The 15,142-nt window shown below is 40.6% G+C and overlaps 1 protein-coding gene across 5 annotated transcripts in view; it reads right to left on the bottom strand.

Annotated features, from left to right (window-relative positions):
* The window catches only part of SCAF8 (SR-related CTD associated factor 8), a 100,225-nt gene that overhangs the window by 24,308 nt on the left and 60,775 nt on the right, over nucleotides 1-15,142 (bottom strand). Inside the window, exon 21 of one of the 5 annotated variants that reach the window (XM_084827873.1) lies at nucleotides 1,570-2,231. The exons of the other annotated variants lie outside the window; for them this stretch is intronic. The gene's annotated coding sequence lies outside the window, so the exon portion shown is untranslated. Of the gene's footprint in view, nucleotides 1-1,569; nucleotides 2,232-15,142 lie in introns of those variants that run through there. 5 annotated transcript variants of the gene reach the window in all.

The following is a 15,142-nucleotide window of genomic DNA, read 5'->3' as shown; positions in this document are numbered from 1 at the left end:
GTTTCTGAAACTCCAGAAAAATAGTTGTTTATTGCAGAAAATGAAACTTTGACACCTTAAAATGACTATGGGTTAAATCAAACACTGAACAGACTTTCGCTTGTGGAACTGTGGATGGGCAACACTGGATCTAACCGTGCAGCCACAATCCAAAAAGCACTTACCAGAAAGTAAGTTTCACTGACTTACTTACTTCCATGTGCATATGCATAAGATTGAAGTGCAACAAATGTATTGTGTGCTGTGAGCTTTTATAGGCAAGAACCTCCTTGCCTATAAGATGTATCACATCACAATAACTTCATTAGTTTCTAAGGCAAGATTACACAATTTGCACCCCCAGAACTGGATGCAACCACAATTTGTGGTTGGAAATCTTTACGTTTCTGAGTTTGCAAAATTTCACAAAACAACAGAAGTGTTTGAAAAAATGCACACATTTGGAAAATGCGCACACCTACCCTATCCCCAACTGCCAGTTTCTTTCATCCCTCTCTCCTCCTGCTTTTACATTCATTTCCTCCTATAACATCTTCCCTCTTTTATCCCCTTCCTATTTATTCCCAGTTCGTTTATTTTTTTATTTTATTTTATATTATTATCATTATTATATTTTCACCTTGCTCTCTAACCAACTCCCACTGCCACACCTGCATATGCATGATGCAGCCCTGGCACAGGGCAGTCAAGCCAAGAGGCATGGGGCAGTTTACAGCACTGCAACCCACCTGAAGTTTGGCTGAGCCAGTCTGAGAAACTCTGCCTTAGCCTATATATAGAGTTCAAAGTTTAGTGTAAGCACACCGTGACCTGATGTAACTTGGGGTAGTGTATACGGATACATGACTAACCCCCCCCCCGATATTCTCTACCTATATCAAATCAGGATAATTCTAAATCAGCAACATCTGAATTAACTTCATATTATTATCCTGATATGGAGAAGGGCCACAAAGCTCATACTCTGCATGAAAAAGATCTAGGCTGAATCCCTGGCATCTCCACGTAGATTAGGGAAAGACTCCAATCTGAAGCCCTGAAGAACTCATCAATCAATGTAGACCAGGCAATGTGGTATCATCCAGATGTTTTAAATACAACTCCCATAATCCCTGACCAGTGGCCATGCTGGCTGTGGTTAATGGGGGTTGTAGTCCAAAGTAACTGGAGGGCTTACCCTTTGCGTAGACCAGCTTTCTCCAATCTGGTGCCCTCCAGATGTGTTGGACTACAACTCTCATCTTCCCTCAGTCAGAGTTGCACTCTAACACATCTGGAGGGCACCAGGTTGGGGAAAGCTGTTGTAGACAATACTGAGCTAGATAGACCAATAGTCAGGCTCAGTATAACATCGTTTCCTGTGTTCCTGTGTCCTAGGCCAGAATGCGACCAGGCTGATGTGCATTGTCCCGTTGCACCACATCAAATGTGGCAGCAGAGAATCCTCTGAAACTCTCGAGAAGAATTTGAAGAGGTACAAAAGCTTGAAAAGCCCTGGTGCATGTGAAGAATGTTGCGTTCAGCTTTTTGGGTCCTGGGTATGTTTGATAAATGCCACACCCATCTTTTGAAGTACTTTTATTACAATTATGAACACAAGGGAAACATCCATCACTTTGGAAGCTTGGTGGACTATATCATCCATCTAACTAACATGAAACATGTCACAGTAAGAAACAACATTGTGAAATATTTACAAAGTCTGTTTTATTAGAACTCATCTGTGATCATGAACCCCAGAAAGAATGAGAACAGCTACTGCTTGTAAAGACTTAGAATAGTGGCCAAAATAACCAGCCACGATCCAAAGACATTGTCAAAAGAGATGAGGGCCATACATGCTCCATGGCTGATGCCTGAGAAACTTTGGAGATCATCCACAGATAGGTGTGTCAGTCCCGTCAAAAGAAAATTAGAAGAATATGTTACCATCTGTTAGAAGAGCTGAGATATGGGCACTACAGGAGACTAGAATACGCAAAATGTGCTTTATCAAAGAAATGTCTACATCTCAAAATGTAGGGACATATGGCAGAACCCAGAGCTCCCTGCATGAGCAGAAAATATTTCCACCCTCACAAGTAGGAGATCCCCAATTTCCACTGATTCCTCTTTCCAGCTTCCAAAGGGATCCCAGAACTTCCAAAGTGTCCTTCAGGGCTTAACTGGTTGCAGCAGGAAGGAGGCAGGAAAGTCCTGTTAAGCAAGTGGAACTCTGCTTGTGCTTCTCTCTATCCAAGCCAAGAAAAAAAGTTTTCATTTTAGTGACATGGCCAGCTAGGCCCCAGGATAGATTTTGCTGGTTGGAACAACAAGACTCGTCTTCTCTACCATGACTACAAGACATGCATTGCAAAGGATGTATTTTAGGGTTTTAATTGTTGTGAACCGCCCAGACAACTTTGACTATTTGGCAGTATAGAAACGCAATTAATAAATAAAGGAAATTCCATCCTATTTCTAGAGAAGACTGCCAGTGGAAGAAGGAAGCAGCAACAGACAAAGCAAACATAAGGATGGGAAAACTGTAACCAAGATGTGGACTGTCAAGAATTGGACTGAATGCTAGTGGACTGGGGCCACAAGGGCTAAATGCTATTTGCTATTCAGAGAATTGGTGAAATGCTATAAACAATTCAATTGTGGTTCTGTATATTCCTTAAAGTTTTTACAAAACCTATTTAGCAAACAGGGTCTGAACAATATTTAGCATGATAGCTTTATATATATAACATTTTGGCTGCAACTTGTCACAGTGTAGCGTATGCTGTAAAATAGACTATGTGGGCATCTGTCATATGAAGCTGTGGTCAGTCTTTTGTCTACATGAAGGATATCTGTGTCAGAAATTGTTGTTTAAAGCAGTTCTAATGTTTGTTGTTGACTCACTGCATTGGGAAAATGTTATGACTGAGTTGTCATATGACTATCATGTGACAATAAGCACCAGTGCAGGTTTTTTTTTTTTTTTAAATCTAGCTATTGTTATTCCATTTATGAAGAGTAGGACCTCAAAACCTAAGATATTAAAAGATGCAGCTATGACTGTCAATTTCTTCTTGAAAGTAACACGCACACAAAATCTAAGAACATGGCTCTTCAATGAAGCTGAAATCATATGACAGAACAAACTATTGTATTATATATATAGTGACATAAAGATCCCATTTTTCTGCAACTGAATTTGTTTTTTCTCTTTCTTCCTATTTTTTTTTTTAAACTATTCCCCCTTCCTCCCACATACCCACTTCTCATTTATTATTGGGAGGTGAATTCTATTTTAGCAGACAGAAACTTATTTCATAAAAAAATGAAGGCAATTATGGGCAAACTATACAGCAGCAATGCTTTTAGAAGCAATTGAAAACTTGGGAATTGCTTTTGAGATCAGTTTCAGGCCATATTAGAAGGCATTTTCCCCTAAGAGATGACAGTTTAATGCATACTTGGTTTGATTATAATGCTGGGTTCTGTGCACTGTGGGTGGAAGGGAGAATGAGAATGTATGAGAAAGCATGTACTATTCTTTGGCTGCCTATCAAGTTTTTTTAAGCCTTAAGAACTAAAGTACAACACAACTACGCTCTTCTATTTTTAGCCAACTATTGTACAGGTGGGCTGGCAATGACCTCTTGTGTTTAGACTGCTGAAGGAATGTAGAATGTTATAATTAGGAATATGCTGACTATTCTTCTGTTTCCACTTTTCATAGTGAAAGTAGTGGGGGGACGGACGGACAACATTTTCTTTATCTGTGCAATTTTCCACCTTTTTCAATCCTCTTCATTGCCACTTGGTTTTCCAATCTGCTGCTGCTTTAGAACCATTTTTAATTAGCTAGATGTTTTCTCTCCTTCCCAGAAAGAGCTCAGCAAATCAGGGATCATGTAATGAACAGGATGACAACATGATGCTATATACTTAATACAACCTGATGATGAGAACAAGGTGCTTGCAGTTATGCAATCAACATGCCCTCATGGCTAATTAAGGCTAGCCAACATGGCTTGGCTGGGTGGGTCAAGGGTATGGTTAATGCCTTGTTGTGTGAAGGAGTGTTGCTGATGTTTAGGAAGAGGTGCTAGTGTGACCATTCCTAAACAGCCCCACCCCCCACCCCAAGAATTTGTGCCAACTACCATTCAGTGGCAAACACACCATTTTTAGGTTAAGTGACTGAGAGCATTGTGGTGGGGCAACTGCAGGCATTCTTGGATGAAACTGATTTTCTAGACCCTTTCCAGTCTGGACTGAGGCCTGGTTTCGAATTAGCCTTGGTTGTCTTGTTGGATGACCTTTATTGAAAGAGGGCTAGAGGAAGTGCAACCTTGCTCCTCTGACTCGATCTTTTTGAGGCTTTCAACCATGATATCCTTCGTGGGATGGGTATCAGGGGCACTGTACTTCAGTGATTCCATTCCTACCTATGGGGTAAGCTTCAGAGAGTGGTGTTGGGGGAGTGCACCTCAACCCCCTGGCATTTGTGCTCTGGGGTGCCACAGGGCACTATTCTATCCCCAATATATTCAACATCTATATGAAGCCACTGGGAGCAGTCACCCAGGGATATGGAGTGAGGTGTCATCAGTATGCAGATGATACCCAGCTCTATCTCTATATCTGAACGAGGTGTGGGCGTGCAGACTCTGGCCCAGTGCTTGGATGCAGTGCTGGGCTGGATGAGGGCCAATAAACTGCGTTTGAATCCTGGCAAGATGGAATCAGTGTGGGGGAATGCGTCACAGGTCTGGGAAATAGGTCAGCTGCAAATTCTGGATGGGGTTACATTCCCCTAAAAGGAACAAGTGCATTGTTTGAGGGTACTTCCGGATTTATATTTGATACTTGAGGCTCAGATGGCCTTAGTGGCTAGGAGTGCATTTTACCAGCTTCAGCTGGTATGCCAACTATGACCATTCCTGGACCATGATAGCTTAGCCACAGTGGTACAGACATTGGTAACCTCAATATTGGATTATTGTAACGTGCTCCATGTGGGGCTAGCCTTGGGCTTGTTCTAGAAGCTGCAGCGGATGCAGAATGCAATGGAGAGGCTGCTAACTGGGCCCTCTTTCCAACAGCAAGCTGCACCCTTGCTGAAAGAATTGCTCTGGCTTCCAATAAGCTACTAGGCCAGGTTTAAGGTGTTGTTAACATATAAATCCCTAAACAACTTGGAACCAGGTTACCTTCAGGAGCACCTCACCTCTTATGTCCCTGCTTAATCTGTGATCATCAGAGGGCGCACTTCTGAGGGTGCCACATGCTTCTGAGGTTTGCCTCAGGAGCACTTGCAGTAGAGCACTTAGTGCTGCGGCACCGATCCTTCAGAATGCTTTGCCATTTGCCAGACCACAATGCATACAGCTTTCTAGTAATTATACATGGGCTGCAACAAAAGTGGACCAATTATCCAAATAAGTATCCATTTGAAGGTGACATCTATATGCCAGCCTTTCAAATACTGCAAGTGTTGTAAGGCCCTCAGTCCACTGCATTATAGGAGGTGTGTGTTTCTTTCCAATGTTGTAAGATCGGTCTTTTAGCTGTCAAGAGGACGCAGAGAATCCATTTACACTGACCATTTCTTGATTTCCATGAAGCAGTTAAATAATTTAAAAGCGCTTGTACATCAGTGAATATTCAAGACTATCCCAGTACAAATTTTTCTGTCTAATAACCTCTCCACAAAAAGAAGCAACTACTGGACACTGCCAAAACATATGTTTGAAAAAAGCATTTGCTGTATTGCATTGCCAGCAATTAGCCAAATTAGACAATCCCTTATTAAAGAGACGTTATGGTGTCCAGCAGTCATAAAACAAAGGTTTTTGCTGAATAAGACGCAGCCTAAGATCCACAGATGTGATAGGTAGATGTCAAATCAGTGACCCACTCACAATTAGGCATTTTGTGGTGGTGCCCACAGCCGTTTCTCAACTTCTCAAACACTCCCAGGTGTCCAAAAAAAGTTGGGGACCCCTGATATAGATGATACTAATCAAGTAGGGATCACGTAATGAACATGATGATGTCACTGAGGGAAAATGAACTCTGTTGAGGGAAATGCTTCCTACAGAGGTGAATGCTTTTGTTGCCTTTTGTACCATTTCCCCCACCAAAACAAAATCATGAAAAGGAGGCATTTTTCAATACTGATTAAAGTGTTTGCAAAAACTGCCCTTCCTTTTAGCTTGCTCTCAGTGATAACATACAGGACACTGAGGTATTTCGCATTATAGCTATCGCAAAGGGAGAGAAATGCACGTTCTAGTGAGGAACTATCAAAACCAGTATGCAGCCCAAAGGCATATAGAACAGGCACACACAGCTGTCCAAATGCCAAGTATAAACAGGCAGATTACACAATCAAAAGTGAGTTCTTTGATACCTTTTAAAAAAACTTCCAATTCTATATCCACACTACTGCTTCACTTCTGTTGCACCTACACACATTTTTCATGCGTGATTTGACAATTCCCATTAGTCACCCACCCTTCATGCGAACTTCACACTGGGGAACAAACCACATTCTGTTATTCGGTTCCCTTACATGGTTTAATCAACCAGAGTTCCTTACCGCCTGCATCCTTGTCACATGTCTCCTGACAATCTCGGGCTGTCAAAACCTAAAGAGGCAATGGTCCTTTGTAGTGCATTTCCCCTGGGTGTGAGAAGATCCCTGTTTCCAAACTTTGGATAGCTGAGGCACACTTCACTCTTACATGCAAAGGGGCTTATTTTTAGATTGTACAAGAGTAGGAATACTCCCTGAGGAATCCAGTCTACGTGGTACTGCATGTGTCACTGATTCAGGTGCATCAAGAAAGGGCATGTAGCAGAGCACATGCCTTGCAGGACAATGGTGCCTGGTTCAATCCCCAGCACCTCCAATTAAAGAAAGAACTGGGTGGCAGGTGAAGGACCTCTGTCTGAAACCTTGGAGAGCCACTGGCCTGACTCACTGTGAGGCAGCTTCTGTAGTTCTACTCTGCTGATTATAAGGAAGCAAGCTCATCGCAGTGATTCATACAGATGCTATAGGCAACCTTCCCTGGAAGACTGGGAGTTCCCTGGAAGACTGGGTGACTGAATGATCGAGACGCATGTGATTGAAAGACAGAATTACCTGCCCCTACTGGAAGAACACAAAATGGGAGCAGTGAATTGTGCATATCTCGCAAGGACTACCTCCTTTCTGAACTGGCGTTTTGTATTTGCAGGAACCTTTAATGTATTATTTCTCACAGTACCCCAACAGTTCACACAATGGCACTGTGTGGTATAGACTATAAAGCAATGCTTTCCCACTGGATCAGCAATGTAGAGACCATGATATAGCTTCTATGCATGGCAAATGAATAAAGCTACTACCATTAAATGGAGCTCAAAAGTCTTATTTCCACCAAAATTGAACTTACATAGTTGAGTGCCTATCAGTTAGAAAGTAAAATGAGGCCACCCCAAAGGCAGAAGTTTCTACATTCTTGGGAGAGCTCTCCAGATATTCAGATGTGCATTAGGTTGTAGTTGTAAAGGGATTGTTAAAAACGCTCCTGAAAGTTCCTAAGACCTACGAAATGCTGAGGCTGGAGATAAGAAAATACTAAGTAACTCAGGTCAGCTCAGTTCCACAGAGGAAACCAGGGCTCATAATAAAAAGAAGAGTCAGGAATTCTGTTTTCTGCTGCTACCCTTTATTTATAGCAAGGGAAAGAGACATACACTGTTGCCTAATCAAAGCTATGCTAAAATCTGGATTTCTTGGGTTTCCTATCGGATTATATAGAGGCAAATTGGTCTGCTTGAGCCCATTACAGCTTATAGTAACGTGGAGGTGAGCCTTAGGGTTGTGGGGATGTACACCAAGAGGCAGTTACACTCTCCCCACAACTATATAGCAACACTGCTCAGATCTTGAAGAAGGTGGCTTTAGGAGGGTGGGAAAGAAAAAAAAGTGTATCCTTGTGAGCCCCAAACAGAGCTACAAGGCTCTTGTTCCAGGCTCGTTTGAGCCTTGAACAGAAGCACTTTTGTTAAGGACTGGGGATATATTGCAACCTGTTGTTTACAATTCCCACTTGTTCTTTCCAGTACTGAATGTGTGTGGTACTATGCCTATCAGTTTGGAAGCCAAATGGGACCAACCAAAAATAAAATAGTGGGTTCTACATTCTTGGGTGAGCTCTCCAGGTATTCAGATGTGTATTAGTTTGTAGATTAAAAGAGATGGTTAAAAATAGCCCTGAGAGTTTCTAGTACCTACAAAATGCTGAGGCCAGGGATAAGAAAATACTAAGTAACTCAGGCCAATTCATTTCTACAGAGGAAGCCAGGGTTCATAATAAACACAAAAGTGAGGAATTCTGGTTTTCTGGATGTTCCTGGCCTCTGCCTGATCAACACGTTACTCTAAGCTTCTTCTGTCTGGCTCTCCATGTTTCTATTTTCTGCTTCTGGCATTCTGCTTCCTTTCTAACCACAGGGCTGAGAAATTCCTTCTGTTGTCATATACCTTCTTCAGTCAATGCCTCTTTCTCACCCTCTTATCCCACCCTTGCTGTGGCCATATTCTGTGGCATTAATCTTGCTTTGATCTTGTGTGTGGCTCCCTTTTAAAACACAGGTCTGTTCCTTCTTCACAGCTTTGTTGACAACATTGTCCCAATACTGTTGGGGCTGGCTATATCCTGCAGCCGTATCCTGCCAAGACTGCTTATGTCTCAGTCGCTCGAAGAATGCAGAAATGATGAGCGGAAAGGTGGCTACAATACTGTGTGTACACTAGCTCCCTGTATCTCACTCCTAGTCAGGTCTACAAACTGCCATATGTTCTGTAATTGTGTTTTAAATTTGATTTCTCTCGTTGGGAGCAATACATGCAAATTACATACCAAAATATGAAATTTGCTCATTTTAACAGCCGTGACATGTATTTTAGTTGGTGTATTTGTAATATAAAGTGTGTAGCACCACCTAGAGTTTAACATGTTCTCTTTGAAGCAAATGTGTACATCAGAACTTCCACATCTCTGAGTAAATGTTTAAAAACTCATGACTTAACTCAGGTAAGCTCCTAAAGTAATACTATAAACATGAATTTGATAAGTACAAATTTAGATGCAATTTTTAAAATTACTGTTGGATATGTTTACATTAATGGAAGTAATTTTGGGATGCATTAAATTAGGGATGCAACATTCCCAGCTAGCAATTTCAAGAATCTCTCATTTTTTGAACTAACAGCAAAAGGCCCATTCCCTCAAACTTTTATTCGGAAGAATATCAGAAATAATTGTAGGAGGACTGACATTTTTGTTGGAAGCCACAACTGTCTTCACCCAGCAAATTAGGGTGCAATCCTATGGGGATAGGCAGCCACCTCCGAACTTGGAGGCAACCGCCTATCCAATGCAGGGCAGGAGAAGCACGGAGGGGATTGTTCCCTCCGCGCTTCAGCCACCCTGCATTTGTGGCTAGACAGCCAATTTTGGCTGTCTAGCTGTGGGAAGGCAGAGTGGGGGAGGCAGCTGCCAGACGAGACGCAGGATTTGTTGTTCTGGCATTTCTGCCTTTCCCACCCCGGAACGCCCTGTTTTTGCTGCTCCGTGCTCCTCCTCCAAGCGTGGAGCACGGGGCTGTTCTGAGCTGCCTGTGAGGCAGAGCGGGTGGGGGGGAAGGTTGGTTCTCCGGGAACCAACCTCGGAGCACGGGCTCCAAGGTCGGTCCCCAGAAACCCACATATCCTATGGCTGTCTAGCCGATGACTAGTGGCCTTAGGATAGCTCCCTTAGAGAAAAGTCGAATTTTAGTTTTCAGAAAGCTTTCTTAATGGTGGTAGCAGTGCATGAATATGCCCTGCTTTATTGTTAAAATAAAACTCTTTAGCCTCAACAAAGAATCGTGATAAGACTGCTAGTTACCTCCAAGTCTACATATCAGCTTAGTCTTCCACACTAGCTAAAGGACAGCCAAGCTATGTTTCATAACATGAATGTTGTGGGACTTAAATATTTGTAATTTAAACATTTCTCATATAAATACACTCCTCTGTTATAGAGATTCCCAGATCTTGGTATAACTGCATAAACTGATATTCTTGAAAGGATTGTTTAAAAAATGTAGTCACATTTGTATCCCACCCTTCCTCAGACAAGTTCAGAGCAGCTTTAGCCTCACAAGAGCCCTGAGAAGTAAGTCAGCTGGAGGGACACTGACTTGCTCAATGAACTTTATAGCTGAGCGGGGATTTCAGCCTGGGTTTCCCTTGTTGAAAGCCACTACATCTGGCTACAGAGCCATACCGCATTTAAATGACACCCACATTCAACACAATGTGAGCTCCTTTCAAGTGTGTGACCCACTTTCCCCACCCTGCACAGAAATTCTTGTGTATTTTTCTGCACATTTTTCAAATGTATGCATTTTTGTACCTGTGCATCCATTGACTAAAGCATGTTGTGCACATTTTAGAAACATATGTGTTTTTCCAATGTGCACATGTTGAACGTATTTTGTTTTGTGAAATACATCGCAAACTGTAAAGATACAGATTTTGTGTTTGGGCCTGCATTCGGTTCTGGGAAATGCGAACTAGGTAATCTCACATCAAAATGGATTTCTCACTCATTCCTCCCCCTACCTGATTTCAGAGAAATTTCTCCAATCCATTAAAAAGATTAGTAAAACGTCAGATAAGAGCAGCCCTCATTCACCATGTGCTCCCCATCTTGTCATTGCGTGCCACCTTGTGGGGCACCTGCAACACTTACAACAAAAGCTATTTTGAAGCTTCTGAGCGCCAGGAAACAAACCTCTATGAATGCTCCAGCAAACAGGAGATTTGTTAAGACATGGGAACTTAAAAGTTCAGGATCAGGTGATCCTGAGTGTATTATGCCCCACTCTTCCCCATGTCCCTGCTGCCGCCCTCATTCCACATATTCAACTACATCACTGCATTAAACATCCCCTTGCAAGTCAAGGTAGAGGGAGAAGGTAACTGCAAGAAATCACATCAGTGTGCTTAGACCACCATTTAATTCTAGCTTTAGAACTGTGAAGTTTCCATCCATCCACGCTAAGGAAGATTCCAATCTCAAGCATTGTGGTAGGACTGATAAACTGAGCTGTTACAAGAGAAACACAATATTTCAAAGTATAAATACACATAGACTCTTCAGTGCTAACATGATAACGTTGTCATGTGTCATCATTTTCACTTTTAAAGTGTTTTCAGGGTTGGCCATAATTTCCAACGCTGTAAAACTTGATGGCACTGGCCCTCAAGAATTCATGTTGAATGATTTAACTTAGTTAAGCAAAAATGGTAAGAGAGTATATTTGTGTTGAATGAAATCTATTCAGCTGATCATAATTGTGTAAATCAAACTTCTTAGCATTGCATTTACGGGCTACTTCACACATTTTCAAATTAACTTCGTAATTCTCATATTTGCAGCTTTTTAGACCACACAGAAAGGAGGTAGTTATACAAACACTAAGGGAAGCAAACAGGACTGAATTAGAGAAAGATGAGGTAACAAGCATAAACAGCTTTCGAAAATAATTTCATCATGGGTGGGATGTCAAGGGCTAAGCAACTCACAGTTCCTACTCATATGAGAAACTGTACATATACAATCACATTCAAAATACAATCCCTGGACAAATTCACTTTTGTAGGGAATCAGTTTTAAATAGTTGCAAAAACTCATCAGGTGCATTCCATGAAAAAGACTAAGCCAGTTTAATTAAAAAGTGAACAAGCACAACCTCTGGGCTCAAATGTCATTGTATTTCAAGGCTCCAATCCTATGTAAGTTCCACTGAACTCATTCGAGTCAGTTCTGAGCAAACATACATTGGATCAGGCTATAAGAGAAACAACCATCTTCCCACTTCATACTAGGAACACAAAGAAAAGAAGTAAGCAATAAATGCCAGAGATTTATCAAATAAATAACCTGAATGATGTCCTAAAATCACTTACACATTTTTAAAATCAATCTTTTAGCATACTTGTGATTTTGAAACAAAAGTTAAAGAGTGAAGAATACACTTTGCAGATTTACATTATTGATAAATGGAACGAATTTACTACAAGTATCTATTATTTACATGTATTACAATATCTATGTAAAGATGCTCCTGATGATTTACAGCTTTATGACTTGCAGTGGAATCAGAATTATGACAATCAGATGCCTGGATTATTTATTTCAAATGTTGTTGCTGAGGCTAAATTAATTCTAATTGAGTAACAGAAGTTACTTTCTGCCAATTTAGTTTCCCAAAGAATTGCAAAATATTCCATGCCCTAGCAATTATAATGCAGATTCATGGTCATGAGTTAGTTTCTCTTGAACAGACTGAAATAACATAGCATTTAATGAAGCTTCATGGTGGGGTATCAATCTATAGAATTATAGTAGATTAATTTAATTGATCAGTTAGATTTTTATAACATTTTCTTTATCAATTTGGAAATCTGGAATATATTCCTGGAATATAACACATCACAGCCAAAAGAGCTTCAAAAATTAACACATTAAATCAATATACCATTGCTGAAAGATACAGATTTAAATGATTTCAACTGAGCACTGCGAGCTGGTTCAGTTGCCTGTAGTTCTTGTTGTGAAAAGGAAAACCTTAGAAATTTGACTCTAAAATAGCAAAATATCTGCTAATTATGGGAACAAAACAGAAGGAAAAAAGTTTATTTTTCATGAAAGTTTTGGACAGGAAGAGAGGCCAGCAAAGCACATCCTCAATCTCACTTAATCATTTGGGTGGTAATTTTTAGGTTTCTATTGAAGCCATTTACTGATTTACCTATCCATTCCGCTTTCATGCTATCAGCTGTAACTTCACAAGGAACAAAACATATCCTGTATCAAGCAGAAGATCCAGATACCAGACTTTGGGTCCTAAAATTTCAATCTTAAGAGATTGCAGATTAATTTAACCTTAACACATTAAAAGTTTCAGTGGGAAAGGTACATATTTATGACTAACAAGGGCAAGAGTCTATCCTACAGTGCAATCCTAAGTGGGGTCAGGGAGGAGTGAAGCAGCAGATCTACTGCCTTATCCCAAGCCCTGCTGGTTTGTACCAGCTAGGGCAAAAGGTGTGCGCATGGCGGAAATTGCCAAGCTTTTGAGCCTAGCGGATCTTTTTATTTCAAATCTTCCTCCCTGGAAGCAAAGGGGAGATTAGCTACGCCACCTACACGCGGGGCAATGGAGTGAGTTTAGATCCAGTGGCCAAAGCTGGCTCTGATCTGTCCCATTTAAGGGGCCTTATGCTCGCTACTGTTGGCAGGAACACCACTGGCGGTAACTTTCCTCTCACAGAGGTGGGTTGCAGAGAGCCTGCTTTCTGGTGGAGCACCTCTTAGCCAGAGGGAGAGTGCTTCTACTCCATCCTATTCCCTCCCTCTAGCCCGCAGATCGGGGGGGGGGGAGGTAGCACTGCTCTGTCCCTTAGTCATTTATGTTCATGAGCTGCAATATCTAAAATATACCATTATGTCTGAAATAGTATTATTGACCATGCTTTTTAAAAATTAAAAATGTATGGATTCTACACAGTTACAAGACTTTCTCTTTTATAGAAATAGTGATACCAGCAGGTGCTACATTAGTTATAGTACCACTTAAAGTCTTAAAGACCTGCAGAATCGCTTAACACAGCTATCTACTTCGGCCAAACTTTATATCAAGAATGCAACCCAACACAAACATCTTCTCGGATAACACCATTTCTAGCTGCACTATGTAACAATTGCTCTCCTAAAGTAGGGAAATGCAAAAATATTCAACCTATTACATTCTTTCCGATTAGCACACAAAAACTCAAGAATGCATGCGGGATTAAACTAGTGTGTAAATAAGAGTAACCAGATTCCTTTATTCTGCTACAATTTGAAGAAGATAATCCAGTGAATCTGAATCCACTGTAACAGCCAGACTGTCAGGACAGTCTGGTTCCTATTATTTAATGTATATCAACAAGCAATAATGCCCTAGCTACTGTTTAGGAATGAAGTATATAGGGATGAAGCTTCCAACAATAAATTAGGGTACCTTTTCAAATAGTAATTATTCAACTTCACTGCAATAAAAAGATACCTTGATACGTTACTGGCTGTGTTCTATAGTTAACTATAAACTCTTTTGTGGCTTTCACGTATTTCATCTTATGAAAGAAACATAACTTTGTAAATCCTGACAGTTTAGCATTTTTAATATATAGCCCTCAAAACTTTCTTTGAATTAAAAACGGTTATTGTCTATATAAAATGTTAGTTTATCAGAGAATACACTCTGAGATTATTACATCCTTTTACCAAGTTGTATTGGGAGAGAATACATAAAATTGTAGCATTTTAGAAGATTCTTTTAAAATGAAAGAACCAAATGGCTGTATGATATCAACCTGTCAAAAACCTAGGTCCTAAAAACTTATTTTCCATTTTTAGCACAAAAAAAGAATTTTAAATGTAACTTCATCACATTTTAAGGAACTGAATGGAGCTAAATATATAGATTCCTAGATGGCAGCACCCCATATTTAGGGGACTTGGCAACTAGACCCCTGGGATTTTTTCCAGCTTAGTTTAAGGGAAGAACCCCCCCCCCCCCATCAAATGAACAGGGTGGTGCTAATTATTTTCACAGCCAGTTCATTTTAACTGAGTAATCCTATACAAGTCTAGTCAGAAGTAGACACTGAGCTCAATGAAACTTACTCCTAGGTAAGTTTGTACAGGATTATTGCCTGAATTATCTCAATTTCTAACCCCCAAGTAGCCAGTTATTTGTTATAAGCTAGAGTGTTTTGTACTTAAAGTGGCTCAATATGTTTTGGGCAACAACTGTGGACCAGATATTCACTGCAAGTAGATAATCACAAAGTATTTTAATGCTACCACTATCCAGAACACCAGAGGTATTACAAAAAAGGATAATTCAAACATTTGCTTCAAATTTTGCTTCATACATATCCACACTTCTTTAAAAAACCAAACCCTAAAATCTTACTGTACACCCTTCAGAGCATACCAGACTCCACCTTCTAAAGTAATTAAGAATGTAAAAGACCAAATATTAATTTGATTTAACCTGTCACATCAGC

The sequence above is a fragment of the Heloderma suspectum genome, chromosome 1 (genome assembly GCF_057233095.1).
Source record: "Heloderma suspectum isolate Gila_16-S chromosome 1, 16-S_ref, whole genome shotgun sequence".
NCBI lineage: Eukaryota > Metazoa > Chordata > Lepidosauria > Squamata > Helodermatidae > Heloderma > Heloderma suspectum.
Note: the sequence above shows the minus strand (reverse complement) of the source record. Positions and strands in the feature narration are given on the sequence as shown.